We start from the raw sequence: 8,071 nt of genomic DNA on the forward strand, positions 1-8,071 counted from the left end.
GATATCAAAATCAAATGTGTAAAGCTTTTCCTGGCAGAGAGATTTGTAGAGGAAACTTACACCCACAGAATGCATGTGCATCAAGCTTCTATGATAAGGCCACAGCAGCAACATCAGGAAAGGAAAAGGCAACCCTAATTTCTCCCTCATTATACATTTAGCTGTCAGTGATACCCTAGGTGTTGTACAGAACACCGAAAGAAGGATCACTGAAGATAAGCTGCCAGTCATGATAACTAAACAGAACCCCATTTCATTTTAAGCCTAAAAGCCAACTGCAGGCAATGGCCATCCCTCTTCATGAGCTGCTGGTGGCCTTCCAGAGGCAGGTGGCTGACCTCTGCTGGAAAGATTAATCTTGGCTGATCCAGCAAGGCTATTCTTAAGCCAGTGTGGTGTAGTGCTAAGGATGTCAGACTAGGACCTGGAAGACCATGGGACCTACTCAGCCACAAAGTTCAATGGGTGATCTTGGATCAGTCACCTTCTCTCAGCCTAACCTTCCTCACAGTCTTGGTGCGAGGGTGAAATGGGGAAGCAGGGTGGGAGAGAAACCATGTGAGCCACTTGGGCTGCTTTGGAGGAAAGGGAAATAGAAACAAAACAAACAAATAAGTTTTTCTGCTGAGAATCTAGAGCCTATTCTAACTAGGCCTTCCATGTCAGAATGGACACTGAGAGAAGATGCTTGTCTGAATCCCCACCAGGAATTGAGAGATACGAGCAAATGCGTTCTTTTCCTTGGTTGCAAATCCACACTGTTCCACACATCCACTCTGTTGCTCAACTCACAAATTCACTCTGTCATTCAACTGCAAAATAAAAAAAAATCCTTCCAGTAGCACCTTAGAGACCAACTGAGTTTGTTATTGGTATGAGCTTTCGTGTGCATGCACAATTCTTCAGAGACACACTGCAAAGTCGGGCAAAAATCAAAGGTGTCCATTTAAGTGCTTTAATAGCATTCGGGTCTCCCCACGCCCAATTCAGTTAACCTGCATTGCCACCATCTATAAGTGATGTTTTGCCCAATTATCTGATGTCCCCCTCTCCTTTCTGCTAGTGCTGGAGAAGCCCCTTCCCCACCCTGCCTAGCCCAAACAGTGCCCCACAGTGCCCCCCAGGTAGACTCAGGTGCAAATTCATAGGTGTCCTAGTCCACCCCTTCACTTTCACCATCCCTACTCCAAGGTGCACACCAGAGCAAATGGCAAACAGACAAGAAGTTTTTCAATCTCTCTTCTCAACTTTGTGCAAGATCACTAAACAGCCAAACACATCTTCATTTCACCCACACAGATTGAAATGTATGCACAGTGCTGGCAAGCTCACCCTCACCTTTCTTCTCTCTACACAGTTGGAAGGAAAAAAAGATACACAGGAGATGTGTCAGAGGGACAGGAAAGGACATTTGCTTTTAAGCAGGATAATAATGGTCCCCCATTCTTCTGTGCAACTATGAATACTGAGCCTAGCCAGAATGATAACCAGAACAATCTTAGGGGTCACATCGTCATGGAAACAAGTTTCCACTAATGAGCTCTCCAAGAAACCAGTGATTAAAAACGGCAAACATTGACTCATAACACAAATGTACAAGGAGCAGTCAAAAAAAATGTTTTAAACATTGCAAACAAGCATGCTAACCTTTCCCCTAGAATAATAATAATAATAATAATAATAATAATAATAATAATAATAATAATACAGCGACATACCTGGCTCACTTCCTTCTTTTTTAGTTTCTTCAGCTGCATGCTCTCCCCACACCCAAGAATGAGGCAGGTAAGCTGACACCAGAAGTTTCCTAGGACAGCTGAAAAACCGATGTCCAGAAATACAGAACAAATCTTCTCTAGCGCCTTGTTTTCTAGTCAGTGGTTCTTTCTAACAGAAGAAGAGAAAAGAGACACTCCTTGTCTATTTCTGATTGTGGCAATGCTGCCAAAATCTGTTTTAGAACCAAAAATGTGGTGAAATACATACTCTGTTCTCCTTGACATTTTCTTCCCTGTTTTAAACTTAGGCCACTTCCAGATTGTTGCCAGTTTGCAAGTGGGATGCAATCATATACAGGTTGTGTAATTAAAGTAGATTTGTTCACTCTTGCACAACAAACCTACTTCTAAAAAGGGACAGGAATTTTTTGCAGTAAGGAAAGCAAAGGGAAATCCTCTGGAAAGTGTGGTATAGCAATTGTTTGATACAACACCGTATAACCTTGCTGCAAACACATCAGAATAAACGCTCAATAGGCAGATCTGGAAGCAATGCCCTGGAGGAAGAAAACAGGTGGAGAAAAACTCTCTTTTATCAGATGTTCAATTCTTCTGCCACACTTTTCAATCATCCCACTGAAGTTACTATTAGCCTCACAGTAGAAACACGCTGTTTTATGCAGCAGAGTTAACAGGAGCTTGAAGGTAGATTGCGGTCAAGGCATGGAAACAAGGGTTGAACTCTCCGTATCCCTACTCTAATCAAATAGTGTAGCCCTCACAACTCACAAACAAAACCTCCACCAAATCTAATCAGAGGCAACAACAAAGACAGATCTGGTTCCATAAACACTGAAATCAAAGCATTTTCAAATCCAAGTATTATTGAAACTGGCCATCAGGTGAAGCCACCAAGAAATTTTACCTCCAACAATGAGCCAGCAAATTTGCTGTCTCAGTTTTGAATGCACTGCAGTCTGCAAGGTTAAGTGAGGTATATTCCACAGAGTCCTACAGGAGGGAGAGAGAGACTGGTATCTGGTAGCAATATCCCAGTTAAGAAAGCTGGCTAGAGGACCACAGCATGGCAGCCATCAGGTAGAGAGAATCCTGGAATTGGGATCTTCAAAAACCCGCTGAGTCGGAAGCATGAACAGAAGTATAATCCTATGCATGTTTAATCTGACTCAAGTCTCACTATGCTCAATGTGGCTTACTCCATGATCATCGTATTTTGGAAGGCAGTCTGGGCAGCTATGATATTTCAGCCTAACCTTCTCCACTGAGAGTGAAGGTTACCCATCTTCCTGTTCTCATATATGACTCACCTCCCTATACAGCTGTGAATCCAATTAGATGTGATGTGGCACCTTAGAAGAATCTTTTTCCTTGGATGGGGGGAGTCCTGTGAGGTCAGGACCATTTGTGTCAGAGCTGCAGTGCATAGGAAAGGGGTACACCCTCCCCTATATAACACTGCCCTGATCCAAGTCGTCCCCCCACAAAAAACCCTATTAGCCATGGAAGGGAATATAAAGGGATTTATGATGCCAGGATCTCCCCCATCTTGTCTACTTTTTGAACTCCTTTCCCCATCTCTGATATACTGTTTCTCTTCCACCTCTCCACCGCCACTTCCCCTGAAAGCAAGAGGTGCTCTCTTAGAGAAAACAAATACATGAAATGATTAAAATAAAATGTTCCAGGATCTTTCTACTCAACAAACCAGGGGAAATTGTTTGACTGGGATTAAACAACAAACAAAACACCCCAGCTATCTCTCTCAGAAGTGTTGTATTATTTTATAAACAGAGAGAAGCCAGTGCGTATATATAATGGAGAGTTATATTGATGTCAACTAGTGATCAGGAAAACCAAGAGGTTGATCTGGCTTCCAAAACATCACAGCACCACCTCCCTGTAAAAACATCATTTCCTCCAGCCTTCACCAACCCCGGCATAATTTGGACTACAGCTTCTAACAGTCTCAGCTCCCACATTTGTGAGGTCTGAAACACCTGCAGGGTACCAGGCCGGCAAAGCCCGATCTACCTGATATTACCCTGGCAGAAGGCCACAGTGCCCAAGCTCCCGGGATCCTCCCTAGCCTTTTTACTTCAAAGGAAAGGCAGGCAGGCAGGGCGTTATCCAACTGCCCAGCTAAGAGGTGAACCAATGAGCACAAAGGCAAACCTTGCCATTTGCAGCCATGATCCCCAAATCCTCCTCTCTTCCTCAGTTGCACTGGGGACATTTATTTCCAATCTTTACTTTGAAGCACATTCAAGATGCACAGATGTTTCGTACAATTCAAATAACTTCAACACCCAATGCTTTCCTCCCCCTGTGGCCCCAGCTGGCTGGGGCTGATGGGAGTTGTAGGGCAAGCCATCTGGGAGGCCACAGGGGGAGGATGGCTGCTGCTTGTGTCTGGGTTCAGGCTGTTGTACCCTGCCCCACAAACCGCCTGCCCAAACGAAATCTCTGACTAAGGACAGGGGTGTCCCAAGATATTTTGGCACCCGAGGTGGAAACCAAAACGGCACCACCCTCCCTGCCAGGGAAGAAGGGGTGACTGAAGACCTACATCAAGAAGAAGCATAAAATAAAGATCTACATGGTGATCCTCTGCAGTGGCGTAGCGTGGGGGGGGTGCAGGGGGGGCCGGCCACCCCGGGCGCAACATCTGGGGGTTAGGGGGCGCAAATCCACAGGTTAGGGGCGCAAATCCACGGGTTAGGGGGTGCAAATTACTTGCCTTGCCCCGGGTGCTGACAACCCACGCTACGCCACTGACCCTCTGGCCCTGTGGATCCTGCCTCCTGAAGCAGTTGTTCCACCTTACCTAATGGGCAGGCAGGCCCTGCCTTAGGGGCAGCCCAGTTTCCAAAGAAGCTGCCACCCTCGCAATCCCCTTTTCGCCCGCTAGTCCATCTGCGCGCCCTCTCCGTCCTCCGACTTCTGCCCCGCGCCCCGCCACGCAAAACCGAGTGGGCCGCCGCCTTCTGGCCAGCGAAACTTCGCCCTCGCCTCGAACAGCATCGAAGCGAAGCCGCGCAAGCGCTAAGCTGCCCACGGAACCTCCTCGATCCTGGACGGGGGGAGCGGAGCCGGCCTGGTCTCAAGGGGGATCCCGCGCTCCTCTCGGGTGCAACCTGCTTCGGGTGGAGCCTGGGGCGCTCGCTTCCCGCCTCGGAAACCCGAAGCCCCGTCTCCCCAGCAAGGGTTGGCGCACGCATAGGAACGCACGGGAGCTGCGCAGAGGATCTCCCTGCGCCCGGGGCGCGCGCGCTTGGCGTGTTCTTGTTGTTCTTAAAAATAGACGCGCGAGCGATCCAGAACCGGAGGCCAGAAAGAGGCAAGCCTTCCTTGCGCGGAGTTAAGTTGGATTCAGTTGCTTCCGTTTGCCAACCAAAGCAGCAAACTCACCGGGAACCGGAGCGTGGTCGAGGGACGTAGAGCCACGCAAAAGCAGAATCGCGCCGTGGGCGCCCGTTTGGGGAACGTTTGCATTGGATTACCGCGCACCTGAACAGGTGACGCTTGGAAGACCCCCCCCCCCGCGCGCTGCTGGCGGTACAGGAATAACTGACTCGTTTCCAGCCTGATCCTTCCTTGGAAGCCAGTCCCATCGAGGTCAATAGGCTTCCTCGGAGGAGGCGGCACCGCTCTGCGCGCTTGCCCCGGAGCGAGTCCATTCGGGTCTCAAGCCAGACTTTACATCCGAGTAAACCCGCCCAGGTGCACCGAGAAGTAAAAGGTATGTCCACGATCGCTAGCTTCGGAGGAAGAGGGCTGCGTGGGAAGAGCGGGTCTCGGAGCTCACGGCGCCCGGAGCAGCTCGGTCCCCGCGCGGCACCCTCTGCGCCCGAGGGTGGGACGGCAGCGCCCGAAGTTGGCCGCGTGGCTGGGAAGCGCCGAGGCTCCGGAGAGCGGAGCCCCCTTTGCAGAAGCCACTCGATCGGCTCCTTTTGCTCGGAAGCGAGCTCCGGAGAGCAGCTTCCCGGCGCCTCGGGGACGGGGAGGAAGCGAGGAGGGAGCCGGGGTCGCGAAGGGGCGCCTCACTCACCTGCCAGGCGAGCGGGTCCCCGCGGGGAAAGGGCTGGAGCCGAGAGCGCCATCGCCCGGGGCAGCGCCGGGCGCCCTCCTTCCTGGCTTGCCGCTTCCCGGGGCGCGGATCAGGGAGCGCCCCACATCCTGGCCGGGCGAAGGCTGCGCTTCTTGCCCGCTCCTCCGCCGGGCTGGGCTCCGGCTCCGGGGAGGGAGGGAGGAGGGCGGCGGCGGCGGCGAAGAACAGGCGGGCGGGCGGGCGGGCGGGCGGGCTCGCTGGCGCCTGCTCGCAGGTCGACCCCGCCGGCGCGCTTAAGAAGCGGCGGAGGGGGCGCAGCCGCGCCGCGCGCCCTGCGCAGGGCTGGCGAGGCGCGAGCAGCTCCTCCCCGGCAGAGGTCGGCGGGGCGAGGTCGGAAGGAGCTGAACTCAACCAGCGGGCGGCGTCACCGGGGGGGGGGGAATCCTCCCGGCGGAACCCCGCGCGATCCGCTGCTGAGGAAGCGCGGGCAGGATCGGGCTGCGCTCCCAGCCTGTTTACTCGCGAGCAAGCCCCACTGCCTTCGATGGGACGCGCCGTCTACTAGCAAGCATTGCTTCTGCTAGGCAGTAAGTCCCACCGAACTCATGTTGGGCTTTCCAGTAGCCTCTGGTTTTCTGGGCTATTGCAAAAGCCCTGCGGTCACACACTCATTCCCAAGCAGAATAAAAAAATTCCTTCCAGTAGCACCTTAAAGACCAACTAAGTTAGTTCTTGGTATGAGCTGTCGTGTGCATGCACACTTCTTCAGATACCAAGCAGGTGTGCGTCGAAATTTGCTGTTTCATAGAATCCTCTCCTAGGCAAAAGAGCACTGGAGAGAGAGAGAAAGGCTACAGTCAAAGCACCAAGGGATTCAGTGGCGTAGCGTGGGCTACCTCTGCCCGGGGCGACACAGAGGGATTCCATTGCATTGGCTGAAGTTCTGGGCATCTTCACTTGAAAATTTGAAAGCAATGGAGCCGGAGCAGATGGTTTGTGTTAAAGAACTTAGTAAAATTCTGAGGGAACCAGTGAATTCCAAAGGCCATTGGGTAGCATTTGCTTTCCTTGTGTCCCTTAGGCTACATCTGATTACTTTCTTGAAAACAGTTCTCATAAGACATGATGTCACACTTCAGATAGATGGGTGGATGGATAGACAGACAGACAGATATACATAAATTATATTGCCTGTTTTATGGCCTGGTTTGCAAAGTTAATTATAATTGTACTTGCCAAAGAAACAATATGGAGGCCAACTGAAACAGGAAGACAGGACGTGAGTTTCCACGTGGGTTTTGAAAAAAGGATAAGCTCTTAGTTCACTTAATTACAACAACAATGGTTCCAGACACTTTACAGTGTCATAGCAAGCCTTGACATGGGGTGTCATTCTCTTCCCCCTAATATTACCCTGGTGTTTTTTTTTTAAAAAAAAATGGCTAATGGTAAATATTTCAGATGAAGTCATTCCTTTTATAAGAATGTTTTTAAAATTTTTACTAAATCACCAGGATAAATCCCATTTTAGAAGCCTTACATTTACAGCATAGAACTCTTGTTTTCAAGACTTGTTTCCCTTGCTGTATATCCCCCCCCCCATTTCCTCCAAGGAGCTCAAGGCAGCATATATAGCGGGGGTGGGGGGGACGGGGAGAACCTGTGACCCTCAAGATGGCTGAACTACAACTCTCTTCCTCTTTGTCCACTGGCCAGGCTGGCTGGCGCTGATGGGAGTTGTAGTTCAGCAACACCTGGAGGGCCACCACTGGCATACTCCCATTATATTCTTGCAACAGTCTTCTGAACAAGGTTTGCCTGACAAAGAGTGACTGAGTTTCATGGCTGAGTGGGTACCTGAAGTTGGCACTTCCCCTGTCCTTGCACTCTAAGTCTGGCTTTGATTTTGCATATGGATGGTATTATATTGCCATCCTTATATGGCTTTGTATGTCATGGCCTAGGTGTTCAAATTAAAGAAGGGCAGGGAGAAGCCCACCTCCTTCTCAAATCACAAGCACCCTGTCAGAAGGAGCAGGAGACTCAGGAGATCTGAGGCTGCCCCTAATCTGAGCTTAATCGTTCTCTCTTTACCACCTTCCCTTACCAGGTTACAGGACTATCTTCCGCTTCCCCGTGGCTGGTGTCATTTGTTTTGGTGAATCTATTTGATTCTTTTTAAAAAAAGCTGCTTAGATGATTCTTGTTGAAAAGTGGGATGGCAATCAAATAAGTTGTAGTAATACTGTAGTTTGCACAGAACTCCTTACAAACTCTGATCCCC

The 8,071-nt window shown here is 50.2% G+C and overlaps 1 protein-coding gene across 8 annotated transcripts in view; it reads right to left on the reverse strand.

The window, feature by feature from the left end:
- SHISAL1 (shisa like 1) overlaps positions 1-5,987 on the reverse strand; it is an 82,604-nt gene extending 76,617 nt beyond the window's left edge. For 2 of the 8 annotated variants that reach the window (XM_081191921.1, XM_081191925.1), the window contains exons 1-2: positions 5,788-5,986; positions 1,719-1,887 (exon numbers count right to left, since the gene is read on the reverse strand). The gene's annotated coding sequence lies outside the window, so the exon portion shown is untranslated. Of the gene's footprint in view, positions 1-1,718; positions 1,888-2,643; positions 2,881-4,563; positions 4,654-5,787 lie in introns of those variants that run through there. The other 6 variants (XM_081191922.1, XM_081191928.1, XM_081191923.1 and 3 more) reach the window with 6 other exon arrangements.
- Positions 5,988-8,071: the final 2,084 nt, after the last annotated feature.

This window comes from Podarcis bocagei, assembly GCF_964188305.1.
Source record: "Podarcis bocagei genome assembly, chromosome: 4".
Classification (NCBI taxonomy): domain Eukaryota; kingdom Metazoa; phylum Chordata; class Lepidosauria; order Squamata; family Lacertidae; genus Podarcis; species Podarcis bocagei.